General features: G+C 38.8%; 1 long non-coding RNA gene across 1 annotated transcript; it reads right to left on the reverse strand.

Moving 5' to 3' along the window:
• Positions 1 to 8,580: 8,580 nt before the first annotated feature.
• Positions 8,581 to 14,089, reverse strand: LOC113604227 (uncharacterized). The gene is made up of 3 exons (XR_003426109.2): positions 12,121 to 14,089; positions 11,817 to 12,026; positions 8,581 to 8,709 (listed from the first exon to the last, which is right to left on the reverse strand). It is a non-coding gene; the product is annotated as an uncharacterized LOC113604227 (long non-coding RNA).
• Between the last annotated feature and the right edge of the window lie 1,298 nt (positions 14,090 to 15,387).

Raw genomic sequence — 15,387 nt, forward strand, 5'->3', positions numbered from 1 at the left:
TAGGACCCCAGGCAAGTTTCTTAGCCTCTCTATGCAAGCATTTCCTCCTCTGTAAAATAAGGATACTAAATAATAAATGACAATAGTACATATAAAACTATTACTAAATATGAAGTGTTTAAAAGAGAACCTGACATCGATGACCAATTGTCCTAGTTTGCCCAGGACTGAGAGGGCTCTCAGGGTACAGAACTTTCAGTTTGAAACCTGAGAAAGTTTCAAGCAAACCAGGATGAGTTGGGTCACCTCACTTGGCACACAATAAGCAGTATATACACGTTAGCCTTTTTGGCTTGATGTAGTTGGTGAAACATGGAAAGATGGTTCTTTTGGACCATAAATAGATGGTTAAATATCTGTAATTTCTGTTACTTTCCCAAAAGTCAAGTCATTTGAGCAAGATGCATCCCCCACTAAATTGCTCATCCTGAGACCAGGACTCAATGTGCTTATGGATTCTTTTGTCTTCAAACTTATCCAAAGTAGAGGCCTGAATCACCTCTGTTCCATCTTCCCAAGGTGCCTATATTAAAATCACAAACTCACTTCTCATTGGTTTATTTACTCTTCAGTCCTGCTGGTTAGAAATGGGCTTACTTCACATTGGCTCATTTGTTTGATCTTGTTTAATGAAGCAAATGTTTGTAACACTAGGAAGTAAAATATTATTACTGTCGACAGTGCCCAATGTTATTTGGCTTTCCATCATAGTGCTTGCTATGCATAAACAAATGGCATTTCTTCACCTTCCTCATCTCTACAAGCTGCATAATCACAAACAATATTAAAAATATCTCTTATGCACTGGTCCAAGCTCACATAGAGATGTATGCATGTAACATAATTAAAAAGTAATGTGAATTTTCACAAACACAACAGAGCTAAGCACTGCAAAATGATGTTGTCACTCTGGAAGGAAACAACACGGAGTATGAGAAGGAGCAGAACTTTCATGCCAGATACATCCCAATTCTCTCCTAGTTCCAAGGGGTCTTAAATCACCTAAACATTTTTTTAAAAATTTTTTACTGTTTATTTTTGAAAGAGAGACAGAGTGTGAGGAAGGGAAGGGCAGAAAGAGGGAGACACCAAATCTGAAACAGGCTCCAGGCTCCGAGGTGTCAGCACAGAGCCCAACATGGGGCTTGAACGCACAAACCACGAGATCATGACCTGAGCTGAAGCCAGATGCTTAACCAACTAAGCCACCCAGGCGCCCCTAAAATCACCTAAACATTTTGATTCTATTTCTTTATCTGGCTGACAGGGATAATACTTACTTCATAGGACTTCTGTGAATATTAAATGAGAGCAATATATATATATATATATATATATATATATATATATATATATATTTTTTTTTTTTTAACATTTATTTATTTTTTGGGACAGAGAGAGACAGAGCATGAATGGGGGAGGGTCAGAGAGAGGGAGACACAGAATCTGAAACAGGCTCCAGGCTCTGAGCTGTCAGCCCAGAGCCCGACGCGGGGCTCAAACTCACGGACCGCGAGATCGTGACCTGAGTGGAAGTCGGTCGCCCAACTGACTGAGCCACCCAGGCGCCCCGAAAGCAAATCTATAGGAATTCCAGGCAGAGTCTGATGGTGAATTCTTGGCTTGGCTTCTAACCCTAGAAAGGCTTTTAAAAGTCTAGTTTAAGATTCTTTATGAAAAGTTCCAGCAAAGCAGATTTAAAAAGAGCCTATCTGCATGATCACTGTTCTTGCTGTACTCCTGTAAATAATCAGGCCGACAGACTTATTTTATAAACAAATTAGCCTTCCTGTCACTACCTTTGATACAGATGATGGTGATTGTAGAGGGAAAAATTATGTTTCTGTAAAAAATTATAACACAACTTTGTGGATACCAGATTCTAGTGCCATTCATTGTCTTTGATTTTTATTAAGTATCTATAAACCCAACTGGATCAGTAATTCCTCTACTTTCTCCTAACATCCTATAACTCTCCAGGCTGACACTTTCAATTTTCTCCCACCCCTCTGATTTGGAATCAGTAAGAAAAAAGACTGCCCTTGAACACTTTGGAAGGGACCATACCAGGTCCTCCTCACCACCCAAACAGCAGCCAAACTTCACATACTTGAACCTTGGATCCACATCCCCCAATCAAAAAGGGCTCCTCCAGCTACACACTAGCTGGAGATCTAAATTTTAAATTGATTGGGGAGGTTTCTCCCCAGAAGCAGAGAGCATCTTCAAGTATACAGCTCCCCCCAAGATCACTGATCAAGATCTTTATCTCCAACATAGAATCTTTATTGCTGCTGCCTTTCTGCTACTTGCTTTTCCTCTCTCTCTGTTTACACATGGGAAGACAGTGCTCCTTAAGTTTAGCAACTATCACTGAATAGTTAAGGCTGTAGCTGCACAAGTCCCTAGATTTTCTTCCTAAGGTGGGTTTAGACAACAGAGTTGCTTTAGATTATCTATTGGCTGAACAAGAAGTCAGTACTGTGGCAAATATCTTCTGCTGTAGCTCGATCAACACCTATGCTATTGTGGTAAATACAGGAAATTAACAAACAAGCCACTTGGCTAAAACAGGTTGATCCTACTTCAGGTAATTACATTGATTTATTTGATACTGACTGGTTTGGTTGTTAGGGACCCTGGCTAAGGAGCACACATCAGTCTTTTGGTATTATCCTCCTAATAGTTATCATTGTAGTCTCCCTGATACACAATGTTCTCCTATGCGTCTAAAATGCATGTGCATAAGCATCAGCAGTACATTGGATGATCTCACTATACTTGGAGAAACAGAAACAAGAAAACAAAGAGACAAACTGCAAAAAAAATTCTTCCCCAGATCTGACATCTCGACCTGTGAGTTTCACAATGAGAAAAGATCAACTTAACTCTACTGGTGACTGAGAGTGGTGTTAATACCAAATTTTTGGTCAATCTCTCATGTATGAGAAGATGACCAAAAGGTGGGCATTATCAAATTAATTCAATAAGGAGGCCATTAGACTGATGTGACTCTAATGCCATGGCAGCCTATGTAAGCAAACCAAAACCCAATCCCGTCAGTACCTCAACATTGCAAAATCAAAGCTCAAGAACAAGTAATTACAAACAGCCAACTAGACTCCACACCATAGCCAATCAATAATTTCCCTACTTGAGCCTTTTCCCTATAAAAGTCTCTCCCAGAGCTCCTGACACTGGAGCCCTCCTAATCACTTTGGGTTTGGTGCTGCTGGTTCCAATTGATTTTTGTTCAAGTAAAATCTTATTTCTTTTTTCCAAATAAACTCTTAAACCCAACCAACAAATAAATAAATAAAGTAATAAGGAGAAGTAGGTCATAAACTAACTCTGAGGCAATTCTGAGAGAGGAGTTTCAAAAACATTCTGCAAACTGATAGAATCTTCCAAATTCGTTCATAGATTTCCAAGGTAATTCCTTGAAACAGCAACCCTAACCTGAATGATTGCTTCTAGGATCATTTATTTTAATCACATTTATTCTCATCCCTTTTATGTAATTAAAAACAATTCTGATTTCAGGCACTGATTAAGATACTCTCATCACCACTGATGCTTGATCTGTCATAAGCCAAAGCTGAAAATTATTTCTTGTTGCGTACATTCTTCAGAGTTTACATAACAACAAATAGGTTGTATCTGTTACACACGTTACTCTTGCTGATGACGACATGTAGGGCAGATTTCCACAGCCAGAATGACGAATAGATTTGTGTTTCCCATCTTGATATTTAGGATAAAATACCACAAAAAAATGGTTAAAAATCTTTTGGTTTCAGTGTGATTAAATAATATGCTTGCATTAATATCTGTTCACTTTGCTGCGAACTCTTGTCCTCAATATGTATCATCAGAAACAGTGCTTTTCTGCTAGGACGAGCTGCCATAACTATCTCAAAGAAAAAATATGCTCTTGGCCACAAAGATAAATTATAGAAGAATTTTTTAAAAAGTTACCTGATTTTAAATCAGGTTTACGGATTTAAGAGGCACGTGGTGAGCTTTCAGACCTCAATTAAGGTTGTGATTTCAGAAAAAGAAAATGAATTTTCCAAGCAATTAGGTGGTAATAGATCTAATAGCTTTGGGGGGAAATAAATGGGTATTTTTAACTTTGACAACTGGCTGCCGTGCATTTGTTATATAACCTCTTTTGATAAGTATTTTTGTTCCAAATACCTTTTTTAATTATCTGAAAATGCCTTTTGCAGGGAATTATAAAGAGTAACAACCACAAAGGAGACAAGCATTCTGCCCTACAGAGTCAATGGCATTCACTTTTCTAAAAACATCTCACGTTAATTTCATAATACTCATTTTAAAAGGTCCAAAAATATGTGCTTACCGATAAACCGTATGGTCTCAGAAGGATATCTTACAAGAAAATGTGTCAGCTTTCATAAACTTCCACAGGGGACCCTTTTCCTTTTGAAAGAAAAAAACCTGACTTTGAAAACACACTGGAATTTGAACATGAAAAGATCTTTTAGCAGTATAAGAATGTAATAGAATCCAACAAAATCAGTGTATTTCATATTAAAGTAAGGCCCTGTTTTTCAGCTCATCCATGGGACAAAAGAACAAATCATTGCTTACAGTGATGTAGCATAGGTATTCAAAGTTAATGGAGATTTAGATTCCTCATTTACTTATAGTTAAAGGAAATGCTAAGGAAAGGCTAAGATTGATTCATCTGGAAATAGAGCCATTTTTCTATACCTTATGCTATAGGCAAAAATCTTTTTTAAGCTTTTTTGTTCGCAGTGTGCAATTTTCTTCGTTATTTAACCCCACTTTTCACCAGCCAATTCTATGGAGTGTTGAAATGCATTCTGCAAAGTCTCACAAAGACAGAAATCTTCTATCCACCAGTTTTGTATGAGCAGGAAAGAAATTATTTGAGTTTTGTTGTGGTTCTCCTGGAGGCCCCAGAAGCCTGGCCTCTCTAACCTACAGAACAGCACAAATACTTGGCTTTGGGGCAGAGGAAAATATTTCAACCTAATAACTGAATGAGATTTCTCTACAAGAGGACATAAAAAATTAAAACACATAATGGTTGAACCTAAAACTTGGCTGGAGACAAAGGAAGTTTCATGTCCACTTGGCTGGAGTTGAAATAATTGTTCATGAAATGGGGATTCTGAGATCATACCATCAATCAGTTAATGAGTAACGAGTGGAACAATAGCCAACTGATTCAGTCACTTTAGCCACACCGATAATGAATATTGATTTCTAAATCCAAATCATTCAGGAGGTGATCTATAGTGTTTACTCAGTTGCTCTGTTCACCTGGCCCCTTAGTAATGGATCTCTGGAGTGCTTGCTCTTCTCTGAGATCAAAGCACAATGTATTGGTGCTAATAGAAAAATAGCAGCTCTCCTAAGCTCAGGATCCCTGTCTCCATGGGAGGAAGCAAGGGGAGTGGAGTGTCCTCAGCTCAAGAAAAGCTGGGACAGGACCTCAGTGCCACAGAATTAAGCAGGAAAAGCAGCACAGGTCATGGAGCCACAGTGACATAGGGTCAAGCTTAAAAGCATAAACACATAATAATGATAACAACAGGTGGCATATACTGAGCATAAATATTTGTCAGGAATTGTACGTATCTCAGCAACCCTTGACAACCTTTGAGATACATTCTATCCCTGTCTCAGGGCAAAACTGAGATCCAGGAAGCCAGTGGTGGAATCAAAGTTAAATCCAGGCATCTGACATCTGAGTCCTTGCTTTTGCCAGAACCTCTTGGTAGCACTGGCCAGAAGTGAGTAAATAGTCAAAATGAACATAAAACTGAATTAATTGGCCAGACATCAAGAGAGGGGCAAAAGGAGATGGTGGGCAAAGGTTCAAGGGGCTGAGCCCTATAGCCAGGACCAGCAGGTAGGTATGTGATGCTGCTTTAGAAGCCTGTTCTCAGCCACATCCAGCAACTATGGCCTGTCTCTCTTTAATCACCTGCAATTATGAGCCACCATCAGGCAGGGATAACTAGAAATAGTCATATTGGCAAATATGGGTAATTCAAGAGCAAATTCCCCAGGTCAGAATTCCTTCAGGTATCCTCACATTTTAGAACAACTATTATTTTAAAATCTACTTGTAAACTCTTGAGAAGAGGGTAGTAACATGTGGCTAGCATGTCTTCATCTGAGAAGCTCAAACCATTTCACAGTGGCCCTGGGAAAAGAATCATTTTTCAGTGCCCTGAAGCTAGGGTTGGAGTATTAGAGAAGAACCTAGTGTCTTCCCATGGCCCTGTGGGGTATTGTGCACTTTGACCTAGGGCAGAGAGAAAACAATGGTAATTTAGAAATTGGAATCTCACAGCTTTTTTTTTTTTTGGCAGAAATTACATGTTTCCAGAATCTCTGAAGGATGAATGTATTGCGTATTGTGAATCAGGGAATCAGTGGCAGAGTCTATGGGGCCTACCAGATTAACTGTTTTGCCAGCGTTGATTTGATAAGCAATTAGAACATGTGCCAAATAAAGTCTTACACCCATTATGCCACGCTGGTAAATAGCCAGCTTTAATCTTCAGTACCTTTAAATGGTTGCCATTATATTATATTGTCCTCAGTGGATCATGCATCTGTTTATAATCCTTCCCTTTCTAGAATTGTGGTTTGTAAAGAAATAGATCTGACCAGTGAAACCCATAGTATGGAATTATCTTTACTACATAAATTTATAGTGCTTTATGTTTACAAAAGATTTTGTTGTTGCTGCTGCTAGTTCTTTTCAATGGATCTGTTTAGGTAAGTATGGCTATTTTCATTTCACTCCTGAAGGCTGACAGAGATCACATTGCTACAATTTACCCACTAAACTCATGACCCAAACAGAAGTCATATGCTGACACCCAGCCTAGTGTTTGGCCCATTTTTTCTTTCACTTAGGCAAAAGGTAAAAAAATATGGACAATTAACCAATTTCCACTTAACTAATGATTATAGATATATAGGTTAAATGATTCAGACCAAATCCTTTCCTAATCCTCATTCACATCAGTACTAGTATTTCTGGCAAGAATTACTTACTAAAGTAATTGTACTTTAGTAGCATGTGTACTGGTTTTTTATTTTCTTAATTTTTTTTTATTTTTAAGATTTTAATTTTTAAGTAATCTCTACACCCAGTGTAGGGCCCTAACGCACAACCCGAGATCAAGAGTTGCATGCTCCACCGAATGAGCCAGCCAGATGCCCCTGTACTGGTCTTTTGGTTTTGCATATTAAGATTTGAGTGCAAACATGCTTTAGACCAGGACTGTACTGGTTCTGTAGGGCCATAAGGGCAAGCACAGGGACTAAAGGCCCAGACCCACTTCAAGTGACAGTGTGCTCAAAAAACCACAACATACACACCTAAAATGTCCTGAAAAACCAATGTACCCAAAAGCGTGTGATAACATTCAGGTCAAATCCTAAGGAATAAAATCCAACTGTAGAACTGCTAAGAGAAAACTTTCTGAGCCACCGTCAACAGCCACCTGGTTTCAAACAATATTTAGCAAACCAAATTCCAGCATACCAAACAAAGAAGGAACATTCTCTAGACTCTGGTGTGATGATATTTGATAGCATAAACTAAGGGAATACACACTAAAACAGTGGTTCTCAAAGTGTGGTCCCAAACCCCAAACATCAGCATCACCTGGAATTTGTTAGACGTACATATTCCCAGAACCCTCCCCAGACTCACCAAATCAGAAACTTGGGCAGGAGCCTAGCAATCCGGTTTCACAACTTTTCCAAGGGTTTCTGATGCACACTAAAGAAGAGGCATCTGCTTCAAGTAGAATGAGATCAGGAAAATTTCTTGAAGGAAGATAATCTTGAGTCAGACTTCACAAGAAACAGGCTTGCCCAGTTTTCCCTCTTGATAGAAGGCTCCACAAGCAAGGCCACAAAAACCCAGATTAAATATTTACCCTTTCAGGTAAATTTAGGCTCTGTTTAATCTAAACTGTATCATGCAACTACTTTGGCTGATCCATTTTCTACTGACATTTCAGCCTAAAATATATACTCCCCAGGAAGCCAGTGAGCTATCTTAAGAAAACTAATAATCACCATCAAATACTTGAGATTTCACATGTTATCCTTCAAGATGAAATGTGAATTACTTCCCTTACTGGCAATTGTTACTTCTTTTCTTTGTCCATTTTGCAAACCATATGTTTAGTTCAAAGGTGAAATGTGTAGGAAATTTACAAAGAGGTTAAAATTAATGTGAACATGATACTACAAAGATTGCTGAATTCTAGTCAACATTTTTTAAAGTTCTTATTTCTTGCCACAGAGTACAGTTTTTCTTAACATAAATATACTACTCCCTTTCATTAGGCTCCATTTGATAACAATTTTAGTGTTCTACTTCCCCCTTGTGGTGAAAATTAGCATTTTTACTATTTCTGAAATCTAAAGGTCGACAGAGAACAGCAAAGGCTTATTTACACTCAGCATCAAGTTTAAATGGAAATTGACAAATTCAGCCAATCATTTCATTGATTTCTCTATAACATTCAAATTCATATCTTTTTTAAATACCTGATGGTTGGTAGAATTTGTTCCTTTTCATCCAGATATATGAAATTATCTAGATGCAGACAAAAACAAATGATGGGAGTAGCCAATTTTTTTTCAAACAGCATTAAATTGTTGACTTTTTTAGTGTTCCTGAAAATAGAAATTCAATGCATCAGAATAATGCAATCATTACTGTCAAATATAAAGTCGCTAATGACTCTACAGAGAATTTGTGGTAGGCTTCTCAACATTTATTTTGTAAATACTGCACTAGTTAATGGATAGCTCACTAGAAAAAAAAAAAGGCCCAGTTTAGTCAAAATTTCAGTATAAAATCTGAAATTTACAGCTGTAGAGTTGACTTCTCAATGGTGCAGGATTAAGTGCGATCACAGCAACAAATTTCAGTCATTTATCAGAATGTATTTTGAGTTGAATTACTGGGGTTATGAGTGTGGTGTCAAGACTGACAATTTAAAAATATAAAACCCTCAGAAGTCAAAGAAAATAAGGGAAGAAATGACAATTTCAACAGCTATGTTTGCATTCATGTTGCATTCAAGTTGTCAACTCCTATACAGTGTCTGTGTGATAATCTCAAAAGAATTGATTATGTGGGGCAAATGATGAACCATATAGGGGTCTGATTAATGAGGGTGAACTGGTTAGGATAACCAATCTCAATCCAAGAAAAAACTGGGATAAATAACCGTGGACTCAACCTTCAAATAATTCTAGTTTCCTTCATCTCTGATATTGTTAAGCAGTGACATTTTTTTAAACACTTGCTATATTCAGGATGCTGAGCTAATGAACCATCTTGTCCTTCAAGGACTAGCTCAACTGCCAGATCTCTAAAGCCAGACAGAATGAATTCTTCCTCTTCAATGGTAAGATAGTGCTTATTCCTACAACTAGGAATATGCTTCACACATGATTGTATAACTATTTTGTGCCCAGCTGTCTTCCTCACTAGGCTCTGAACTCTTTGAGGAGAGGAACCACATCTCAATCATGTAGAATTACTAAAATCTAGCATAGTGCCTAGCATATAGTAAGTGCTCGATATTTTTTTTTCTAAATGAATTGAATAAATGAGGGTGAAGGGTGTGATACAAAGGAGTTGAAAGTATAATATTGGCCTTCAATTAGTTTATGGTTTATCTGCATAGGTTCTCTAAGTGTATATTGACTGGTTTGGTCTTTGTATGATTGTAAGAAGTATAATAAAATGTATGTGATCTCTTCTGGGGTTAAGGAGAACTAAGAGAGGGTGTTTATTTGTTAAATGCCCCTTAAATCAGCTTTTCCACTAGCTCTTCCTTTAAGGCACAGAACTTGCTGTGTAGTCAGATGAAACTGGGCACCTTTATTTTTTTTTTAATTTTATTTATTTATTTATTATTTTGAGAGAGAGAATGAGCAAATGCAGGAGGAACAGAGAGAGAGGGAGAGAGAGAATCCCAAGCAGGCTCTTCACTGTCAGTGTGGAGCGGATGCAGGGCTCGAACTCATGAACTGCATGAACATGATCTAAGCCAAAGTCAGATGCTTAATCAACTGAGCCACCCAGGTGCCCTGGGGCCTCTTTTCTTGATCAATGTTATTTTATTTTCTCCACAATAGCTGTATGACCTCCAGCTAAGTTTGCACATGGGCAGAATTGGAAAGTGATCAATAACATGTGTATTTTAAGGATATGAAGAAGACCCCAATTATCTACTATTTTCCCCACAACCATGTTAACTAAAAATCCACCAAAATAAAATTGATTCCATTGTGCCATAAGTTTCCCCAACCATTTAAAAATGAAATACCTATCCCCTTGGAGGGGCAACCAACACAGTTCTTGACGCCTTGGTGAGTACTGGTGTTTATTAGACTACCTACCATCTGTTCTAACTAGAACTGAGAAAGAGCATGAAGATTCTGGGTACTTAATAAAAGAAGGCAAGTGTCGAGGGGTGAGAATGAACATAAATTCTCTGACAGTGAATCACGGAAGCCCTACCATTCTAGACTTCTGCATTCTTGGACTGAGAGGGGACCCATTCAGTTGGCCTTTCTCTACATTTTCTGCTATCACGTATCCACCCACAGTTTATTACTATATGCCTCCCCTTCAAAGTGACAACTAATTAGAGAGAAATCATTCCTTATACCATCAACCCTCAGAATGTTCTTCTTCCTTCCCAAGTAACATATCCTAGCTTATGTGATGTGGCAGGCTGTAATTAAACCAAACCCAGCCTCAGCTTAACTTCCAAGCAGTAAATTCCATTCCCACCAAGAAGGTTTGAAAGCTTTTATCACATAGCCTTAGGGCAGAGTAGCCTGGTTATCCAGCTAGAAAACAGTCAGCTAAGAGCACACAGACCCAGGGTGAGATGTAGTGGGCAGCTTCACACAGTCCTGCTTCCTCCATAAACTAGCAAAGCCAGCATCTAGCATTTTCCACAGGACACTGAAAAGACACTATGCCCTGAAAATCAGCAGATGGTAAGATAGTTCTGCAAAACCATACTCTGGGCCAGAGCTTAACTGAAGGCTGACAACTCTCTATGATCAGGAATACAAATCCTAAAGCAAGAGGGAGACCTGCTCTTGCAGACAGGGCTCTAAGAGTAGCCTGAAACACACCAGAGAGGAGTCACCTTGGACGGATCACTAGATCTGAAGCAAGGAATTAGAGTCAAGTGGACAGCTGTCATTGTTGTCATCGTTATTTTTACTGCTGGGCCAAACAAGATTTCTTCTTTCCTTCTAATGTTACCCTAAGTCCCTTCAGGGTAATTGCCTCTCCACCTCTCTATTAAGTCTGAGTGGAGCTGTACCTTTACCCAAACCAGAGATTGGACACCAAGTCATGGAATGGGTGGACTGTGTCCACTCCCTATATTCTGTATATACTGAGAGGTGTGCTACAAATATTGAATATGGAGAAGAGTAATTTTTATTTAAAAAACAAAGTTTGGGGCACATTCATTCCAGGGCAGAACCTGTAAAAGATGGTCAGATACTTTCTATTGCCAAGACTGGCAAGACTGCCCTGGATTTTGTTCTTATTCTATTATTGTGTGGAAGTCATTGCATTTCTAAGCCTATGTATTCTATGATGAATCCCTCCAATAAATTTGCTTTCTCTAGAGTTAGCAATAACCAGTTCAGGTTACTTATAACTAAGGAGGCCTGACTAATACGCATTGTAACACATACACATGTACATATATAACTATATAATAAATCTGGTTACTCACCTATACCAGGTACCTTAGACTGATTGAAGATTCCCATAGTAAGCAAAATCAGGTAAGCAGACATGCAATTCATTTTTCTGTGGGTATGTCATGTGCTATGTTTTATCAACATATTTCCAGCCTCTTATTCTGGATGATCTCTGAGTGAGCCAGAAAAACAGAAGCATAATAGAATGTTGAGCATAATCCTCTTGACCTCATTGCATGGACCTATTGAATGGAGAACTCAATCTCAGTCTCTTGAAAGGGAGAAAGGTTATTTCTTAGATGAAGTAAAGGAATCAATACCTTTAGGGCATTTTACCTCAGAGTAGATGTGGCAGGCAGCAGATTCACATTAAAATGAATCCTTTTAGGGGCGCCTGGGTGGCTCAGTCAGTTAAGCAGCCGATTTCAGCTCAGGTCATGATCTCGCGGTCCATGAGTTCAAGCCCCGCGTCAGGCTCTGTGCTGACCGCTCAGAGCCTGGAGCCTGTTTCAGATTCTGTGTCTCCCTCTCTCTCTGACCCTCCCCCATTCATGCTCTGTCTCTCTCTGTCTCAAAAATAAACAAACGTTAAAAAATAAATAAAAATAAAATGAATCCTTTTGGACTGTCACTGGACTGGATCGCCACTAAGGCTCCCATGCAAGAGCTGAAAAGACCAAGTCTTGTCATTTCCTGTGTGCCTTAGTTCCTGGGTGCTATAACAAAATACATTGAGTGGCTTATAAACAACAGAAATTTACTTCTCACAGTTCTGGAGGTTGAAAGACCTAGATCAGTGTGCCAGCACGACTGGGTTCTGGTGAGAACCCTCTTCCAGGAGGCACACTGCCAACTTCTCACTGTATTTTCACACAGCAGAAAAAGAGCAAGAGAGCTCTTTGACATCTATTCAATAAGGACACTAATCCCATTTATGAGGGCTTATGACCTAATTACCTCCCAAAGGCTCCACCTCCTAGTACCACCACATTGAGGGTTGGATTTCAACACATGAATTTGGGGGGACACAAACATTCAGTCTATTGCACTGTGAATGGCAAAAATGTCCCTATGACATAGTAGTGTTGGGTTGGACCTCAGACCATTTTCTGCTCCATCCACTCCAGGTTAACCCACTCCTCCTCAAAATCAGAGTTCCATTTTCATTGACTTGCTTACCCCTAAGCACCACTCAGAGAAATAGGGGTCTAATAATTACAGGAAGAAAATTATTTTCTCACGGTTCTTGAGGGTAGAAATCCAACATCAAGGTGCTATCAGGGTCAGTTTCTGGTAAGATGTATCTTCCTGGCTTTGGGAGCTGGGGGTAGACATACAAGGCAGCCCATAACAAAGGCCCACAGATTGGGAGGCTTAAACAAAAGGAATTTATTTTCTCACAGTTTAGATTGGTTTCTTCTGAGGCCTCTAATTGGCTTGCAAATGGCCATCTTTTGTGACTTCACATGGTCATCCTTCTGTACAGGTTTGTGCCAAAATTTCCTCTTCTTACAAGGACACCAATCATATTGGATGAGGGCTTATCCTAGTGACCTCATCTTACTTAATTACCTCTTTAAAGACCCAGTCGCCAAATACAGTTACATTCTGAGGTACCAGGAGCTAGTTCTTCAACATATGAATTTTAGGGGGGACAAAATTCAGCCCATAACAGTAAAATAATAAGTCAAGAAACTGAAAAAATGATGAGAATAAAGAATGAGACATTTATCAAGGTTGGGCCCCAACTCTGCCTCTGAGGCTCATAGTTGCTAGCACAGAGAGAGAAGCTTGATCGGTTACAAGACATTCATCATGCTTTGTGCATGGATTTAAATGATGTTCTTCCACAGGCAGTGTGGTGTTGTTGTCTAATTAAAAAGTCATGACTCTGAGGGTGCCTGGGTGGCTTGGTCGGTTGAGCATCTATGTCTTGACCTCAGCCCAGGGTCATGGATTTGAGCCCCATGTTGGACTCTGCACTGGGTATGGAGCCTACTTAGAAAAAGTCATGACTCTACTGGTAAGAGACTCAAGCCAGGGAAAAAAAGAATAGTACCATGACAGCCCAGTAGGAAATGCATTCTTCAGCAGTGACAATCTTAGAGATTCCTTCAAAATACACAGTCACAAAATACACAATTCCTTCAAAGTCACAGGGCAACTATCTGCATTTCAAGATTATGGGGACAGAAAGAGTTCCCCCAAAGAAACCAATACTTCATAAATAATATACATTTATATGTGTTTGCATGGCATAATTTTCAAAAAATACCTACTGCAGTTATTTTAAACAACTTCCTAATATTAATTAGGAACAGTTCTAATTAATTAACAGTTCTAATTTCTCAACTAAGTAACAAAATTCATGAGGGATCTTAGATCTAAATAGGCTCTTCATAGTCTCCAGCATAAAGACCATCATAGCTCAATGGGTCAGATATGAGGAATGTCCAGGGACTGGAATCGCAAAATTTAACCTTTGATTCTGTGTCCTACAAACCACTTAAATCCTCTTTGGAAGAGAAATGAATATTTGGGAGTGAGGAGACAAGAAGGCATACATCAGGATGAATGGTATAGCCTAGAGATATGTCAGACCTTCCAGTCACATTCAGAGATAAAGTGTATCTACAAAGTGAAGGGAATTATCAAGAAAGCCTCCTTTTCTGCCACAGATAGGAAATCTTATTTAGTGCTAAAGGATCATGAACTTGGGAGATTGTCTGGGTTTGAATTCCAGAATGATCGCTTATTTATTTTTTATTACATTTTATTTGAGGAGAGTTGACACACAATGTTACATAAGTTTCAGGTGTACAATGTAGTGATTCAACATCGGTATGTTATGTTGCACTCACCATAAGTGTAGCTACCATCTGTCATCACACACTGCTATTACAACACCATTCACTATATTCCCTATGCCGTCCCTTTTATTCTTGTGACTGAGGCATTCCATAACTGGAAGCTTCTATCTTCCACTTCCCTTCATCCATTTTATCCAAACCTCCCATGCCCCCTTTCCTCTGGCAACGATCAGTTTGTTCTCTGTATTTATAGGTCTGATTCTGTTTTTCGTTTGTTTATTCATTTGTGGGTTTTTGTTTGTTTGTTTGTTTGTTTTTTAGAATCCACATGTGAGTGAAATCATACGGCATTTATCTTTTCTCAGTCTGACTTACTTCACCTAACACAGTACCTCTAGGTCTATCCATATTGTTGCAAATGGCATGATGTCACCCTTTATAATGTGTAATATTCCATATGTATATCTTGGCTATTGTAAAGAAGGCTGCTGCAAACATAGGATGCATATAACTTTTCAAATTAGTGTTTTTGTTTTCTTTTGATAAATAAATACCTAGTAGTGGAATTATTGGATCATGTGGCATTTTAATTTTAGTTTTTTGAGGAACTTCACACATCTTCCACGGTAGCGGCACCAATTTGCATTCCCATCAACAGTGCATGAGGGTTTCTTTTTCTCCACGTCCTTACCGACACTTGGTATTTCTTGTCTTTTTTATTATAGCCATTTTGGCAAGTTTAAGGTAATACCTGTGGTTCTGATTTGCATGTCCCCGATGATTAGTGACGTTG

The sequence above is a fragment of the Acinonyx jubatus genome, chromosome A2 (genome assembly GCF_027475565.1).
Source record: "Acinonyx jubatus isolate Ajub_Pintada_27869175 chromosome A2, VMU_Ajub_asm_v1.0, whole genome shotgun sequence".
NCBI classification, from domain to species: Eukaryota; Metazoa; Chordata; class Mammalia; order Carnivora; family Felidae; genus Acinonyx; species Acinonyx jubatus.